The sequence below is a fragment of the Indicator indicator genome, chromosome 8, assembly GCF_027791375.1.
Source record: "Indicator indicator isolate 239-I01 chromosome 8, UM_Iind_1.1, whole genome shotgun sequence".
Classification (NCBI taxonomy): Eukaryota; Metazoa; Chordata; class Aves; order Piciformes; family Indicatoridae; genus Indicator; species Indicator indicator.
Window position 1 is genome coordinate 19,866,410 of NC_072017.1, and position 19,272 is coordinate 19,885,681.

General features: G+C 36.4%; 1 protein-coding gene across 1 annotated transcript in view; it reads right to left on the reverse strand.

Moving 5' to 3' along the window:
- TLL1 (tolloid like 1) overlaps positions 1 to 19,272 on the reverse strand; it is a 128,668-nt gene that overhangs the window by 69,632 nt on the left and 39,764 nt on the right. The gene's annotated exons all lie outside the window — the stretch shown is intronic.

Here is a 19,272-nt window from a genome sequence, read left to right on the forward strand (position 1 = left end):
ACATGTTCTAACATGTGCCTCAAAATGAGAATAATTTGAAGTAGTTATTATTATCTTATAATAATTTTCTATTTTACATTGTTTGTCTCACAGAAGTAATGTTGATCCGTTTTCTTCCAAATTGAGTGGGGAAAAAAGTATTTAATTTTCTTCTTGGTTTATTTGCATGCTTTCCTCTTATAGTTGATCTCATAATTAGGATTCTTTTAAATACTTTGCTTTTCAAAGCTCCAGTCTCTCTTCTTTTTAACCTTTATCTGGCCTTCTTGGTGAGTTTCTTCTCTCTTTTCCTGTTCTCTTTCTTGCTCTTTTAGTTTTTTTGTCTTTGACTCATCTTTCCTAAGCTTCCATCACAAATCAGCGAACCAAGTTACAGGCCCACTTGCAAGAATTTGTCTTTCTTCTCTGCCTGTTTTTGCTGAGATTTTATCCTGAGATCTCCTTGCCAACGCAAACTTTTCATTAAAGCTGAAGTCTAAAGGCCACATCCTCAACTGATGTGAATGAAGTCAACAGAGCATATACCAATTAACATGAGCTGAAGTGGTTGTTATCTTCAGCAAAATTATTCCTTTTCCCTCTTTGCCTCTGTCAATAGCTCTATTATTTGTTCCCTCAAAGTCAGGGTTCAATCTTGGCGTCATCTTCAGCTCTTTCCCTTCTTTCTCCAGTCCAGAAAGACATGACTAACTTTGCCTGGTTGCTCATTATGCTATTAGTTCCACAGCAAATTGTCTTCTTCACTTCCATACAACTAAAACTTTGTCCAAGGTCTAGCTATTACCAAATAATTTTTCCTGGTCTACTTCCATTCAAACTGATTCTAAACATAATTGTTAAACAGTATCCATTTTCTCTGTCTATTCTTCACATCATTTTGTGGAAACTATCAGATAATATTCTTGGTAGTTTTATGTTGCTGCAAAAGTTAGCCTTATTTATTTATTGGTTCTCGTATTCATTAGTATTTCATCAAATCCATATTTAAAAAAAAAGTCTTTACTTAGGCAAAAAGACATATTTCTAAAGACATTGCATTATTTTCTCCTATCTCCATTACTTTTCTTGAACACAAGGCAAGTAAGAGAAAGCACACTGAAGATGCCTTTGCCTTTGGTCTCCTTGTCAAATACTTTTAAAAAAAAAATAGATCATCTACAGTGTTCCAAAATGAAAATGAAACATTTGAATTAAATAACATAACCGACAGCCAACATTTTCCTTAAATACAGATGTTTCCAGGCATATAATTTTTACACACAAATACGTTTCTATCAAACTACAAGTACTTGAGATCACTTCTGAAACTGTTCAGTTACTTCTAACACACTTGGGAACACCCTCCTTCCAAGTGTCCCTCTTTCCTTATGTTCACATTGGGCACATTGAAGACATCTCTCTCTTGCTAGCCTACTCTCACCAGTGATTGTTTTTATCACCACGTCAAGAGACCAAGCTAGTGTGGCAGCTCTAGAGGCTTTTCCCTTACACATTTAGAGAAAAGTTCTCAAATTGTTCAGGGTTTTGAACAGTAAGAGGAGAAAGTCAGTAGTCTCCATCTAACTCAGGTTAAATATTTATTTAGTATTATAAACACTGTCCAGAAATTTTGTCTTGGATGTTGTTCATAACAGAGGTCACTGTATAAGGACAGTGAAAGAATGCAGACTTTCATAAACAGAACAGAAACTGGTAAGAGGAAGAAACTATTAACATTTTGGTCTATAAAGACATGATGTACCCCAGTAGAGATCACACAGGTTTTCCATATCAGACTCAAGGAAATTCTAAAGCCTCATAGTAAGCTCATTTTTATCTCCCAGTAGTATTGAGAATTAACAAAAGGACAGGTCTGAACTAACACTATATGATACAAAAAATAACTCACTGACAGAAACACACTAGCATTAACTTTGGTTTCAGTGTGTAATACTGATTGGCAAATACTAAGATGCAAGGGAAATCAAACTTCAGGAAAAATAATGAAGTAGAAAAATAAATTGGTGGAAAATATCCCCCCCAGTCTTCATTTTGATTAGTTAAACATCTGGATTGCTAGCTAGTTTTTGATTAGCAACCAAGCACAAGGTTAAGTTTAACGATAATATAACCATGGTAATATAACAAAAAGTGCTGATGCAAGTTTAACATAATTGTAAACTGTGTAACCAACAGGAGCTAGGTTCTCTAACATGAGAGTTAACCCTGAAGCAAGAAATATATATGACTGCTTGTTTAAAAGAATAATGGAAACTTTGGCGCCTTCCTTAGGGCACATTTGTTCCCTCCTTTGTCCTACCCTGTCCCCCCACCAAACAAGGCAATTGTTTTGTTGAAAAAGGCAAACAAAATGAAAAATCAGAAACCTTGATAGAATTAACTCATCTGACTTCAGCAATTATTAAATTCTTACTACTTTACTTTTACTGAAATAAACATGATTTTCTGAATTGCTTTCAGTGCAACTGGGGAGATGAATACCTAGCAAAAGAAACAATGGCTAACTGGATGCTAATTTCAATATAGTGCTAACAATCAGTAACTGAGTCAAAACCTGCTTTATGAACAAAAGATAAACCCTTTTTTAAAAAAAAATACTAAACACTAAATATAAATTCTGCCCTTTAAGGCCTGAAGTACCTGAATTATCAAAAAAATAAAAACAAAAACAAAAAACAACCGCCACACCACCAAAAAACTCCCAGAAACAAACCAAAGCCACCAAAAAACCCACACCAAAACTCAAAAAACATCACACACACACACAAAAAAAAAAAAACCAAAAACAAAACACCCACACAAAACCCACCAACCAGGTATTGCCCACAACTGTTAATACTATCCATTATTTTTGAATGCTTGTGTAAGTGTCAAACTACTTTGTAAATAGACAAGACTGTATTTTTATCTCTTGCCTTAAAATTTTTATGGCCTGAAACTATCTGAAGAAGTCATTCTGTATACTTCATCGTATCACACACCAATCTCAATGTTACACAAAGCAAGCAGAGGATTGTTTTGGTATGCAAGGCATGATGTTAGAGACTTTGCTAAGAGCATATTAGGATTAAGAGCTTTATTAGCTCCCTGTAAGGAACTCCTGACAGAATTGACCTGTCCAGCTCTGCTCCCCCCTCATTTTTCACAGATACTTAATTCATAAGTTGCATCCAGAAAATTAACAAGAATCTGATAATAAATTAAATGTAGCATTAAAATATAAAAACCCACACCAAATTGAACAAAAAGGATGCCAAAATTTTCACAATTATCCAAACAGAAGTTTAATGCACTTCTGGTTATTCCTGGTTGTTTCAATATTATTTCTTATCATACCAGTGAACAGGAAACTTGATGCTTACAGGCAGCTTTTTCATTTAATTTGAAAATACAAGACTGACAATAATCTTTGGAAAAATTGGTTGAAAATCTGAGACAGCATTAATTACAAGGGTAAAGTATTTCAGAATCTATTTTGTTATATATAGGCTCTTTAACAAAAAAGAAAATTGATCTTTTTGTCCAACCTGATAAAAAGATATATACCCTCCTGTTATACCCAATTCCATACAACTCCTTCTTACACATTTTATGTGGCCACTACATCATGAATTTACTCAAATTTGACAAAGACAAATCATTCATCAATTTCAGAAAGATGAATACAAAGTAGTTATGCAGTGTAAGCATATCTTTCTGTAACAATTGAAATGGATTTATGTGGAGATATTAAAACAGAAAATACTCCTCACTAGCAGATACAGTTTTGTTTTCACACAAGTCAAACCCCTCAGCCAAACATCACCTTTGAAAAGGTCTCATTTTATTAAAAGACAAAATGCTGCCATGTAAAGCAGCTGTTTGCTCTATGTGATCAATCAGCTGACAAGCTGAAAACAGGAAAGCAAGTAGGTAGTAAAAGACATCTGCTATCCAGATAAAGCACACCTTAATATTACCACACAAGTAATATGATGGGAAGGGAAAAATAAGATGATCTATAAAGCACAGATCAAGCACAGCAACTACAGCTTCTTTCCACTACTTGTAAGAGGAACTATTATTTTATCATAAATAATTAAGATTCAACTGCAAAGCTCTCTTTGCTAGTCTACTCCCTTCCAAGGCGGCTATCACTACATCAAATACTCAGTATTCTAACTGAGGGAAAAAAAAGACAACAACAAACAAACAAACAAAACCCAACACTGCTAAGGATAGGAAATAAAAATAAGTAAATGCATCTGAAAAAATACATGAATAATGTTTTAAATATACAAATTCCTACACATTTAGCACACAGTTAGGACAAAAAAAGGCTTTCACGACTTTCTAGAAAATGGTTGGAAGTCCATGCAACAAGAAAGAGAATGTGCAGATAAATCCATGGGGCTGTGATACATGGTAGGATGGCTCATTCGACAGGGCTCTGGGCAATCTGATCTAATGGAGGATGCTGCTGCTTACTGCAGAGGGGGTTGGACTAGATGACCTTTGGAGGTCCCTTTCAACCTGGACTATTCTATGATTCTGAGATTTCAAATATCAATTAGCATGCAAGTCTGCAAAGTACATACAAGAGTATATGCTTCATAATTGCAGTAACAAAATTAACTACATCAAACTTCCTTCACAACTTATCCTACAGTTATTCATTTTTAAACCACAAATAAGAAACAGTTTTTTTTTAATTAAAACATATTCCTGATAATATTTGTAACAATACTAATAACAAAGTATAAAATGGCACTAAGGTAAGATTGTTAGTGTTTGTCCCTACAGCACAGCTGAAGAAAACTAGCTCTGCCTTTGGGTAAGTCAGTAGCATCCAGCATCCAGCTACCAAGGACAGCTCTAAATGGCCTACATCAGAGACCACTACAATCCAGAAACTATTTTCATAACATGATTTGTTCAGATGAGTCTGCAGGCTAGGAAATTGCCAGATCAAGTACAACTTTCCCACACTTGGAAAGAGTGTGAAAATGTGATCAGAGAAATTAGGCTTTCTGAAACTGAGATGCAAACTGTCATCAGCCACACAGGTATTCTCGAGTTCTGTAAGCAGATGCAGAATTCTTCTCTTGTACTGAGAATCACAGAATGTTAGGGATTGAAAGGAATATCCATAGACCGAGTCCACCCCCCCTGCCAAAGCAGGATCACCGAGGGCAGGCTGCACAGGAATGCAGCCAGGTGGGTTTTGGAAGTCCCCGGAGCAGACTCCACCACCTCTCTGGGCAGCCTGTTCCAGTGCCCCATCACCCTCACTATAAAGAAGCGCCTCCTCGTGTTGAGGTGGAATCTCCTGTGTTCTAGCTTGTATCTGTTGCTCCTTGTCCTGTCACTGGGCACCACTGAAAAGAGACTGGTAGATTCATCTTGACACCCACCCCTCCAACATTTACAGATCTTGGTAAGATCTTGGCCTTCTTTTCTCCAAATTGAACAGCCCCACTCTCTCTTCATAGAAGAAGATACAAACAAAAGGATTAAGGTAATATTAGGAGACCTTTTAAAAGTGAAACCTCACATTTTGGTATGATTCTGGGTGTGGAAAGTATGGGAAGTTTATGTTTCATCCCCTTCACAGAAGCTACCGAGAAGGGAAAAACTACAGTTAACTGCCAGGCAAAATTGAAATTTGAGAAGCTACTTTAACATCCTTTGATGGGATGTGGGATGCCCAGCATTTCAAAAAGCCTGAACAGTAATTCATGCAGCAAGAAGTGCCAAAAAGTGTGTTGGCCCAGGTTCAGAGTAGATATCATCTAAACCCATATATGCAGCAGTTTCAATTAGCAGTCTTTTCTGTAGCTGAGTCATTGGGCACTTCCCTGTCAGAACACAGAACTCATTATAGTGTATTTTGATGAGTCATTTTGTTCCATACAATCCATCCACAACTTACGCAACTCTGAATAGAAAAAGGAAAATTTAGTGCCAAATAAGTTAAAATAATTTCACCTCATTACAAGGAAGACAACATATGCTACTATAATTAAGCTGATTTTCTATTTCCATCCATTCAGTGGTGGGGAAAAAAAAAACAAACAAACAAAAACCAAAGAGAACGAGAAAGAGAACAAGACAAATAAACCACAAAAGGACTTACATGCAACCACAAGCATAAGACTGCATACTTTCCCCTCAACTATACTGTCTATGAGTGTTACCTTCAGCCATAATTGTGTAATAAATTCTCATGCTACCATAAAGAGCTGACAGAAGTTTCAAAAGAAAGTTATGAATTGAAATTGAAGTTAATTTTAACAAACATCTTATAACTATCCAAATTAGTTTGACTTTTTATTGAACAAAAACTATGACCACAAAAGAAGTTAAAGAAAGCTTAATATTAAAGTAGAAGACTAGGGCAGCCTATTTTCATACACACCAAAACAAGAAATTAGCTACTTGATCAATTTCACCATGCAGCATTTTCAAATCTGCACATGACTATGAGCAAGCGTTAGTGAAACCCTGTGATTTACTCGAAAAAGCTCACATAGAAACACTTGAATAGGGATATAACACCTCTGACTGGCATCTTCCATATTCTTACTCACTGTAAAAATAAATTATGTAAAATAGCAAACTCATCGACACTCATATAAATTCTATTTTTCAAGACTTGCTCCAAGCTCCTACCCAGAAAGCCACCATTTTCCCAAAGGAATTTATCACTTCCACTTGTATCAAAAAGTGAAATAAAAATAGCAGAATACTTTAAATATCTCCAGACTGTACAGGAGTTAAAAATGTATTCCTCCATTATTTTGAATGTGGCAACTGTTGCCAAGAGGTCACATAGGCATACATAAGTTACCCTGAAACCAGGCAGCTTGTGTTTGGCAGTGATGTAGCCTTAGAAGCGCAAGTTTTAATGCAATTTACTCAGATCTTCAAAGACACAGTTTGCCTGTTGACATCACTACCTGCAACTCACCACTATCTCATGTCATCCGCTCTCAGAAATTTCCCGTGTTCCCTATGCACAATGCTTTCAGCTTCCTTCCTTCCACCATGTGTTCATATTTACAGGTAGGGTGCTGGCACGATGAGATCCTTGTTAGGGCCAGATCACACTTGTGGAGCCCCATCTGTGGTACACAGCATTTAACTATGTCTACTGAAGTTCTTCAGACTCTGCAGGAAGTTATTACCAAACTGCCCCAACTGGGACAGAAAAACAACAAGGTATGACCTGACTGTGGACACAAAAACCAACTGTAGAGCCAAAAGCAAGAGAAGAGAAATAATTGCTGGAGACTCATCCCCCATCCTATAAAGCCAGCTGGTTTCAGACATCCCTCTGAGGCACACAGCAATCAGATGATAGCACAGATGGGCTACGGGTTAAGTGGCATACAGCACTGAGGCACGTTCCAAGTTTTTCAAAGCAGAACGCATTTCCAATACAAAGCATTACTCTCAAGGAAAATGGAGTATTTGTGACACCCTTTATCACAGTAAAATCTTCACTTACCAAAAGCAGCATTTGTAGAGATCTATCTTGATGAAAGGGGATACTAATTTGCTAGAGATGTTTCTTCATGACACAGCATAAATCTTGATTTACAGATGTCCATTTCCTCAGACCCAACTACAGCTTTTACTTCGTTCTTGATTTGAAAGTAGTCATTTTTCAATTCCATTTTTTTTTCAGTTTCCTTTACTGAGGGAATTTTCATATTCCCTTAAAATCAGCACCAATAAGAAGAAAAAAAAATCTTCAAGAAAGCAAAGACTATTTCAACAGAAGTTGCCATATTGGGTAAAAGGACAAGCTTCACTCCTAAACTTACTGAGCAGTATTTTGAGGTCAGGCTCTTTAACAATGCAACAGCTCACCTGTAAAAGGTTTGGTTCTTGGTTAAACTGATCAACTGGGCAAGCTTCCAGTTACTTTGAGTAACTTTTAACACAAGATCATCATCAACAGCACATAGTAACTGGTAAAATTTATTTCTCATGTAATGGATTAACCACTGACCTGAATGCAGAGGACACTGCTGGGCAAACAGTAAAGGCAAACAGTAAAGCACACTGACAGAAAAGCAAGCAGCTACTCTAAGAACTTTCCTCATCACTGATCACTGTTTCAGGCCAGATATTGACACAACAGATCCATAGATTAATACTTTGAAAGAAATTAATATAATACCAGAAAAATTGCTCCACCAAATATTCACCTGTCCTGATATTATCAACCTTTTCATTAATTTCTGCTATTTCCAGATTTCAGACTACAGAAAAGAATCAAAAATAAGAAAAAAAACTTTTTTGAAACACAAGCCACACACAGAAACCAGTGGCTCTCAGAAAGATCAATGACAGCCAAAACCACAAGGCAATCACAACAACACAAAATCACATACAAGAGTACCAGCATTTCTGGGGTCTCTCACTCCTTCAGACACTGGGATAACAAACAGTGAGGGAAATAGTTCTTCCTCTTCTTGAGAAGGGTGCATATCACCCCTAGCAAAAGCCACTGCACCAGTGTTTGCTGACTTTTCATTTAGTGATAACAGACAGTGCTTTCTGGCATAGGAAAAGATGAGTGATGGGCCATGGGGGCTTTTAAGTCCCCAGTCACCTGCAAATGATGACTACTGCTATATCTATCTTTATTAAGGAAGCTAGAAAAATACACTTGGGGTGAAATTCAGGACTATAATATCACAACAGTCATAATTACCCCAGTCAGCCTTGTACGACCACTATGATGCTCTAGTATTAAACTTCATTTTACTCTGGAACTCCATTATCCTGTGAATAGCCTTAGGGCCAAGATCTGTAAAGTTAACTATATGGCTAAGCCTTCTTACAATAGGAAGAATATGAGACAAAATCATCACACTTACTGATTTTTTTCTTTTAAGTATAGAAAATAAATAAATGTATAAAAAAACCAAAACTCGCTGTTTTAAAACTATGAATAGTAATCACTAAGAGAATTGAATTAATTCTTCTCTATACAGAATGGGAAAGTGGGTAACTTTTACTGCTTATAGAAGAAAGGACAAAAACTCTTGTTGGAAATGAAGTTGTCGTTCTGAGAATGGCACCTACATGAAACAGCTGTTAAGGCTGAAGCAGAGCAGCTGCCACAAGAGCTCCTCAAAGATGCAAGCCCTACATATTTTCAGAATAGCACCACCAAATCAAGTGAATTACCAAGATAACTGATAATGCATGGCACAAGACAAAAATAAACTGTTTCATTCTTTGCCATTATGCCCATACTAATCAACTCTAGCTACTATGTACAGGATTTTGTATAACACAGCTGAAATTTTACAGATTTTTGTTTTTCTCCTACAACCTATACTTCAGGTGAAAATAGCTTCTCTGTGTTCACAAAACAAATTATAGTCTGTAAGTGAAATACCGTACCTTTCATAACTTTTTCTGCATTATTAACAGGTTGTTTTTTTCTCAGAGTAGACCAAGGCATTTTAAAATTAAAATAATACTTTCATCATCATGAAACAACTGTGCATCACAAGAGAATACTACTAGTTTCTTAGTCCAAGAAACTGAATTCAATCTGCTCAGCATAGTTATTAAAGGAAAAATTATTTTCTCGTTATGTGGCAGTTTTAATATATTTCTTTCCTTCTAACCAGAAGGTAAAAAAGAAGCCAGCAGCTTACATGTATATGTTCACCTACACAAACTCATTTGGGGACAGTTTCTGTCTTGATGACTTTAATACTTTCAATCTTGAAGTCTCAGAAGGAAGATAACCGCATTAACTGAAGACAGAAAACTGCAGCATAATTATCAAACAAACCATCAGACACTGTAAATAAAGCTTATTGTGTTTGCAAAAATTTTGCAGCTCCTTTGATCTTCATCTCAATGCATGTTAGTGTAACTTGGGAAGAGCAAGTGGGGTTTGTATGTTACTAGTTAAAGCTCACTTAAGATAAAAAAATCATGCGACCCAGTGAAGGCAGGCACTTTACAGGCTAGGTAGCTGCAAACTAAATCTTTCAAGGAGTCTGGAGTTCAGCATCTGCACCTTGACCAGTCAACATGCATGGAAACTTACCATATGACTGTCATACAGAAAGGGTAATAGTAACAAACCAACATCAAGTGGAAGTTGTGGACATACACATTCTGGAGCAAGGACCAACAGGACTCCAAATCTGGTCTGTGCTTCCTCTCCCACCATTAAGAAAAGGTATGCAGGCTCAAGCAGCAGAGGTTGAATAAACAAGGAAATCAAATCAAATTAAACAAAATGGAAGAGCACTACAAAGCTGAGAAAAGAGGAAGAAAGAATGTGGGCACTAGGAATACCGTTACCATGTAGAAGGCAAACAACTACACAGTATTTAATTTTAACCATCTACTTTTTTTTTTTTTTTTTGAGAGGGAGAAAATTTTTAATCAGGTGGAAGTGCTGGAAAGACCAAACTTGGCCTAAATGTTTGTGTAAATGTCCACTTTCCAGACCTTAAAAAAAAAACCACCAACCAACCAAAAAACCCAACCACAACTAAACAACACAAAACAAAACAAAACAAACAAAATCCACCAAAACCAAACCAAAGGCAAAACCACATCAATTTCAAACCCATTCACTGGAGAAGAGATATTGAACAGTAAGGAATTCAGGAAATAAAATCCTTTTCAAGGATGAAGAAAAAAAATAATAAGACACTTGAAATTCACCTAAATAGACTGAAGGTATGAGGCAAAGTAGTTTTGGTCACAACTTCGCTGTAACATCGTAGCTTTTCAGTGACAGAGTAAGTTGGCTATGAAGTAGAAGTAGCCAAGGGACTCAGTAATAACCGAGATAACTCACTCAGTAATTTTGTTGTGCTAAGATATTAACAGGCTACATATTTATACAGTAACACTTTATTTGAAAAATGGCATTACAATAAATACAGAATAACAAAATGTTCAGGGTGGGAAGCGACCTCAAGGATCATCTAGTTCCAACCTCCTTGCCATGGGCAGGGACACCCTTCACTAGATCAGGTTACTCAGAGCCACATCCAGCCTGGCTTTAAAAACATCCAGGGATGGGGCTTCCAACACCTCCCTGGGTAACCTGTTCCAGTTCCTGTTCTCCACCCTTATTGTGAAGAACTTCTTCCTGACATCTAATCTAAATCTACCTTTCTCTAGCATGGATCCATTCCCCCTAGTCCTATCACTACCTGGATACCCTAAAAAGTCCCTCAACCAGCTTTTTTGTAGGCCCCCTTAAGATATTGGAAGGCCACAATAAGGTCTCCTTGGAGCCTTCTCTTCTCCAAACTGAACAATCCCAACTCCCTCAGCCTGTCTTCATAGCCCTCTGATCATCTTTATGGCCCTTCTCTGGACATGTTCCAGCATGTCCATACCTTTCTTGTAACAGGGGTTCCAAAGCATGTTGCATTAACCTTATAGCACAGCATCACTGATCTATGCAGAAATCTTCTCCTTCTGTATCTTTTTCTCATCTACGGAAAAAGAAAAAATGTATTTCATTTTCTCACAGACAAATTACCAAGTAGTACCTCTAAACCAGAAAATCCCTCAATAATCATTAAATGCAACCAAAGATTTATACAGAAAACTACAGAAAGGTAAGTGCATATTTGAGCGATTATCTGGCTTTCAGGATCAAGGTTCTCATCATATCATGACATAAATGTTGCTTCATTTGCACTGCCCTAATTTTAAACATGGTGAATTATTAAACTGTATATAAAGAAACCCTTATTTAGGCTTCAGAAGTGATTTCCATTATCAGCCGCAGCTTCCTGTTTCAGTCACTTTTTGTCGTGAGCATTACTTAAGTCACTCCATCTCAGTTTTTAGCACATCATTCTGCGACCCAGCTCTGTGAAACAGATAAGGAAAGGGACTGAAAAGCTCTTAATAATGCCTCTTTTGGCAGTATTCCTGTGCTTGATACACAAGTTGTGGGTGTTGGACCAACAGAATTCTATATTCTAGTCCACATGTTCAACAGATGTCTTCTACAACATACTTTTGTTACCAGAATATAAATTCTAGTCAATACAGCTAAAAAGTTGAAGCATGTTTTACTTTGTATTATCCAATTTATTTAACAGTTTTTTTGTGGTTGTTTTTCCAGTATTTGTAATTTAAGGAGTTGAAGGTGGGGGGGGGGGGGGGGTTGTTTCTTTTGGCTTTTTGTTGTGGTTGGGTTTGGTTTGGTTTGGGATTTTTTGGTTGGCTGGTTGGTTGGCTGTTTTTTTCCTTATGGAGAACTGCACAACTGTTGATTTTTTTTTTTTTTAGATATGGCAAGTAAAATTGAAACTGAAAATATCCTCATATAGTGAGGTGACAGTAAACGTACAGCAGAAAATAATCAATGATATTTAATACCTAACATCTAGTAGTTAGAATCTAATGCTCTGTGCATCCAAATCTTATACAGCATAATATTCTGAGCAATTTTAGCCATGACAGTACTTGAGATATAATTTATAGTCATTCAAGTATTTTGCCTCTTGATATACACAATGAAACCTCATCTCATTTTGCTTTTGCTCCCTCTTTATAAGCACTATTCAGTAGCTGCTCAAAGCTTACTAAAAGCCTTGGTTTTCAACAGCAAAGAGCCTTTTGCAAGGGCTCTGTTGCAAGCCAGCAGAATCTCTTCCCCTTTCTCACATCCACACTTACGTCCTAAGTTTTGGCACTATTGGTAAACCAAGTATCACCAACAGAACTTAAGCAGGGGAAGTAAAAACATGTCTTCTACAGTTTCTTTGCAAGATTTCTTTTATCCTCAGATTTATAAGGCTGCAACCACTATTTCCACCCCCAAGTCACCACAAAATTGATTAGGTTAAACTGTGTTTATTTAGAGTGGTATCTTACATACGGAGATAAACTTTGCTACTTCCTCACACCTATGAATTCCATGGGTTTTATTACAGATGATATTGTGGTGTTAAATGGTAGCTAGTAAAAGTTCAAGAATTTCACAAATCTTAAAAGAAAGCAGAATGTTATACCTTGGTTCTCATGCTGATCCTCATTTTATATGACATTTTAGTTTGTATGTCAAACAAACACTAAAAGGCTAATCCAAATAACATCCTGATTTTTTTCCCTCCACATCTATTATTCTTTTATTGCATTATTTAAGCCACTTCAGCTCCTTATTTACTACTACTCATCACCAGATTCCTTACACTGATTTATAATAGCAGCCCATATGTTAGCAGGAACAGCATACTATGGTCCATTTGCTACCCAACCCACTTGCAAACATCACTTCTCCCATTGCAGCTGCAACAGACTTAATTACATCTGTTGTTTCCATGAACACAGATAAGATAGATACTAAGTATTTAATAGTGTTTAATGTCTTCAGTTTCTAATTAATAAAGATGTTACTGCCTAAATTAGTCTCAGGGTATTTTTAGATATCTTTTTATATAATTCAGCAGCTGGAACAAAGAACAGGAGCCAAATACAATATTTCCAGCCAGCTCACCCTGGGCTAGCATAGTCTGCTGGCTACAAGGGGTGTGTCTTTTGACAGCAACACAGTGGTGGCCTCAAATAACCTCTTAATATATCTCTGGAAATAGAAATTACACAAGACAGTGCAAATACTAAGCTTCCTTCAAGCTCCAAAAAAATACAAATATTTAATACAGCTAACCTTCAGAAAATATATGCCAAATTAAGTATTACCCTTGTCAGATGACTTCAATTTATGCCATTTAGGGTCTAGTATTTCAAAACTCCTTGACTAATAAGATTTTAGAAAAAACATAGAAAATCTTAACAGGTTTCTTAACTCCTAGATTACTTTTATTCTTGCTTTATTCTTTCATGCTTTCGAAGCAAACTATTCATAAATAGACATGGGTATTAAAATACAACAAAACAGCACAGGAACAGAACATGACCAAGTAAAAATTAAGCACTCAGAAAACATGGTGCTGTATCATTTATCACCTGAATAAATAAAATAACTGTATAGTTACTGTGTTTATAAAACATTGCCTCCAGCAAAACATTCAAATGTTCAATGAAAATTCCTATATTATCAAAGGCATAGTCCTTCAAATTAAAAAAAAAAAATAAAACCAACAACAACCAAACACACAAAACATACACTTTTCTACCTACTCTCTCTTGTAATATGAATCCTAGTTTGTAAATCATAATCCTAGAAGTCCACACTTCTCATGTAAAAATTTTGGCAGTACACACACATGGTTTAAATTTTCCCTGAGTAATGACAAGAGTCATTGAAAATAGAATTTCTGGTAAAGAACAAAAGGGAAGGATTTGCTTAACCAGTGCTCTGATGTAGTGTTGTTTAAGCCAGCCAGTCCCCCTTGGTCTTCAGATGTGAGAGTGCCCAAATAATCCAGTGTATTCTGGGACAGGTAACATTTCAAGTGAATGACCCTGGGCCACTCCCAAAGTACGGAAAGAAATGTCAGCCACCTGAACCTCAAATCTGTTCACAACTAACTTAAGCACAGGCTGTCATTTCATAGAAATTTCTCTATTTGCAGCTCTTCTAGGACAGATTTTAGGACAATAAAGTGCTAATTTGAAGCATCTTCCCAAATGTGAAAAATCACTGATATTTGCAGTTTATCAATTAATCTTGCACTTGTACTGTTCTGATAATACATTTCTTTCTATCCATGAAGAAGAAAAAAAGCACAATATTTTTACAATACCCCAGTTTTAATACAATTAGTAGAAAGTGATCAGCAGAAACTTTTAGAAACTTCATATTAATTTTCAACGACAGAACTGCCACTTTAATGACAGAATCATCTATGCTGGAAAAGACCTTTAAGTCCAACCATTAGACCAACCATTAATCTTAAAATCAACAAATATCTAAAGAGGTAGAAGGCAGAATAGACAGAAAATTGTCATGTAATCTACAAGACAATGTGAAAGAAAAATCTTTTCTACAGGACTTGAGATTCATTTTTTTTTTCTATGGCAGATAAAAAGGAGGAAACCTGGATCTAGATTTTGAATGTATCAGAAAGCTGGGTTTGGGGCATCCTAAAAATAATTTTGATGAATGTCTTAGAAATTCATGAATGCACATGGGACACTCCCGAGCACAGCAAACGACCTAATCCAAAGTTTGAGAACAGAAGACATCTTCGTGTGCTAAAATGACTTCATTTGTTTTCATAAAACAAGGGAGGAACATCTGGCAGAATAGGAAAGGATTCTGGAGCCTTTTAGGGCATCGGAGCTAAATTAGCGGGACGATTTTGGGGGTTGGATTTTACTACTTTTTTTCCGATTGCTTGTTTGGCTTTGACAATGTGGGTATGCCACATTTCTGGGAAACAGAAAAAATGAGCTAGAACCTTACAGTACAAAACTGGATGGCAGGATTTCAAGGCTCTTGCAGATCCTGAGGAAGTACAGTATATGCTCTATGTGTTGTGCAGTATATGCTTCCTGCAACAACTCCATCCACAAGGAAGGAAACACCAGAAAGCCTCTGAATCACTAAAACAAATACCTCTATTCCCAGTCCCAAACCACCTGTCAGAGGGCTGCCCCAGGGGATTTCTGCAGGGCCCTGTTGCCCTACAAAGACCACCTCTAATCTCAGCAATGCTTCATGTGCAAGCATGAAAACACTACTACGCTGGACAACTGAAACTAGATCAACAAATACACTTTCTTCAAGCACAGACTAAAATATTATTAGTTTCAGCAGAGGAGTATGAAAACAACCTCTCTTCCTAACAATTACACAGTTTTCCACTTAGTAAATGCATTTTTTTCCTGCTCTCCACCTTTCCAAAATAGAATTAAAATTGAAGTCACTAATTTTGGTTAATTTATTTTGTTGGGTTTTCCTTTTATTAAACATCCAAAACATAAACACTGAGCAAATGAAAGCAAAAAACATAAAACGTAACATATGAACTAATATACCCGTTGGGTTTTTTCACATTTTCACTTTCTCTGTTCAACAGTATCAAAATTAAAAGTCCAATCACATAGCCAATCAAAATTTTCAGAGAAGACACAGAGGGTTATTGTTTTAATGACACTGCACTTAGTAATACAATAAAAATATTTCATTCAAGTTTTAACACAGAAACATGTAACGGGTTGCACTATTGAATACAGAACCCCACTGGCACCATCAACTATCATATGCAAGTTCCCAGGATTTATCGAGAACTGATTTAAAAACAGAACATTCCCTTCACTATTCCTATTGAAAACTTTTTCTGTGATAGTTCCAGTTTGAAGCTGACCTCACTTACTTGGCTTTAGACTCCTATTTTTTGTTAAACGTGTCTACCACTGCATTTTCATAAACTAATACCACAAATGCAAATGTAGAGGCTGTTCCTACTACATGAGTTTAAAAATATAACAAGTCAGAAAGCACAATTTTTTGACAGTATAACTGGAATTCCTACCATGCAATAAAATTTTATAGAAACATTTAATTGATAACATACTTTGTTACCAAATAATGATAATGTTAAATCAAAATGATCAAAGTTCTGTACAACAGGCTAAAGACAGCTATAGCTTAAAATTAAGAACAAATTAATGAAGATAAGTGGATTCTTAAAGAAAGGCATAATGGCAGCAGGAGTTAACTTATCAGACAAACTTTACACTCCAGATAAAAACAATTACTTACATCTCAAGATTAATATAACATTGATAAAATAACTTTTTTTCCCCCAATTTGGTAGCTATGTCACACTTTTCGTATCAGAAACTGTTTCTTCTACACACAATAGAAACCATTATTTCCATACCACTAGCATAGGACAAAAAGAGTCATATTAAATTTATTTAAATGACCTTTAGACAAAAAAAGGCATAATTAAGTACAAAGAATTAACATTCAGCTGTATGTTTTTTCTTGAAAGAATTATATCTTAGCTTAAATCTATACAACTATTTTTCAGCTACAACAATACAAAGAAATATTTATGAAAAATCATCAAAATCAGCAAATCAGTAGCATGAGCCTACCGTAAACGTAGACAATGAGAAAGATGGGTCAGAACTAGAGAGTGACCTGGACTTCTTGCTAAACTGAATCCACAACAGTTCAAGATAACAGTTAACATCTAACTCAGGTGGATGTTAGAAAGCTCACACGTTTAGAGTATGTGCATGCACATGCACGTACCCATGAAGACTGTAGGTCACATTATGGGAAGCCAGACAGTATCCAAGGAAGCAGGACAAGGTCTGAATCATACACAACTTCAAAACCAATGGTTCAGTCCAACAGCAGCCAAGAAGCAGTGCTTATCTTTTGTCTGGTGAGCAACTAAGAGGGAGTTCTTTGCCACCTTGTCAAACAGTGCATACCTCTGGCCACCTCATCAGAGAAACATTAAGCACATAGGTGAAATAGAACCTGCTTAGTGCCTTATCAAGCCAGCAAGCCATGGAAAATGTGAGAGCGAGCTGGGGAAATGCCTTAAGTATACTGGGGATACAGTTGGATATAAACAATACAAATTTCTAATCACAGAATGATAGGGGTTGGAAGAGACCTCTACAGATCATCTAAGTACAACCTCTCCACCAGAGCAGGTTTACCTAGAGCAGGCTGCACACAAATGCATCCAGGCAGGTTTTGAATGACTTCAGATATGGAAGAATCTACAACCTCTCTGGGCAGCCTGTACCAGTGCTCTACCATCCTCAAAGTAAAAAAGTTCCTCCTCACGTTTAGATGGAACTTCCTGTGTTCAAAGCTTGTGTCCATTATCTCTAGTCCTGTCACTGGGCACCACTTTGGGGAAAAAAAAAAAAGAAAAGAAAAAGTTGCTCACTGACATGCACCATTTAATTATTTGTAAGCATTGACAAGACCCCCCCTAAGTCTTCTCTTCTTTAGTCTAAAACAACCCACTTAACAACTGGTCATGGAATTAGTAGAATGTTGAATAATGAGGTAAACAATTTTCAGAGCAATATTATGGCTCAAAAAGTGTAAGCTATTTTAACAGAACGATGGTTTGTAAGAGCAGTAGGTATTTTATCTGGTGAAACTTAGCATGCTATTGGCAGAACTGTTAGTTCAGCTTTGGTCTCCCAAGGGAACATTGGCAGACTGGAACAGGTTCATAAAGAATTTGTGCAAATGATTTTCAGGAGTACAGTGACAGACCTGAGGAAGTCAGTACATACAAACTTAACAGAAATTATGTTAAATGATTTATTGTCAATAAAATAGCAATAAGAATACATTTATTCATTGTGTAACTCTTCTTTAGTCCAACTAACAAAAGATAAGGGAAACAGATAAAAATTAGTAACAGCTAATGTTAAGCTCAAATACACAACTTTCAGTGCTTTCAGAAACCCTGCTCTTTAATGTCCATAGCATTTAAGCAAAATTCTTGTAAAACATTCTACAATGTTTAACAAATGTAGAAAATAAATCCCAGCAGTCATACCAGACAGTTTCACAGGATGATTTAATCAGCACAAACTGACAGAATATTTTCATTCTCATAGCTACTGAGAGGTCAGGATAAATACATCAAGGAGACAGCATACACTTCACAGATCTGGCTTCTGTTGGCTGTCCTTGATGCCTGATGTTTTGCAGAACATGGCTTCACCCAAAAACTTCTTAAGGTATTTGTGGCAATCAGCTAGTCAGCAAGCACACTACAGCAGACAGCTAAAGCTGCCACATCACAAGACGTGGCCATTACATTTCTAACCAGGGTCAGTACCAGTTGGAATGACTTTTCACAGTAAGATCAACATACTGCCAACCACTCTGGATCTTCAAAGTGCTCCCTAAAAATTATATATAAATCCTGAATTGAAAAGACAAGGTAAATTCTTAGCAGAAATAAGTGCTGTTTTCCTGAATGATGCAGGAAATGACAGTAAAGATTTATAGTAATCTCACGATCCTTGAGTGTACTATAACCACAAAAATGACATACATAACAAGATTTGACTTGTGGTAAAGTTATCTGAAAAGCAAAAATCTCTTGGCTATAAATGACAGACAGATAAATGAACAGTTTTGATCTGCTTGCTTGTGTTTTTCCTGTCAACCTATTTGATCTGGCAAAGTCATCTGTCAGTGAAGCAAAAGCAGCTTTCAGGAATGGCATCTTTGGTATTTTGCACTGGGGCAGAACTACACTTCTGAAGTAATTCTGTATTATTATAATCAATGAGGTGAAATTTAACACGGAGCACTGTACAAATGGTATTAATAGCGCATCACTGGAGAAGGTATTTACTGAAAATGCA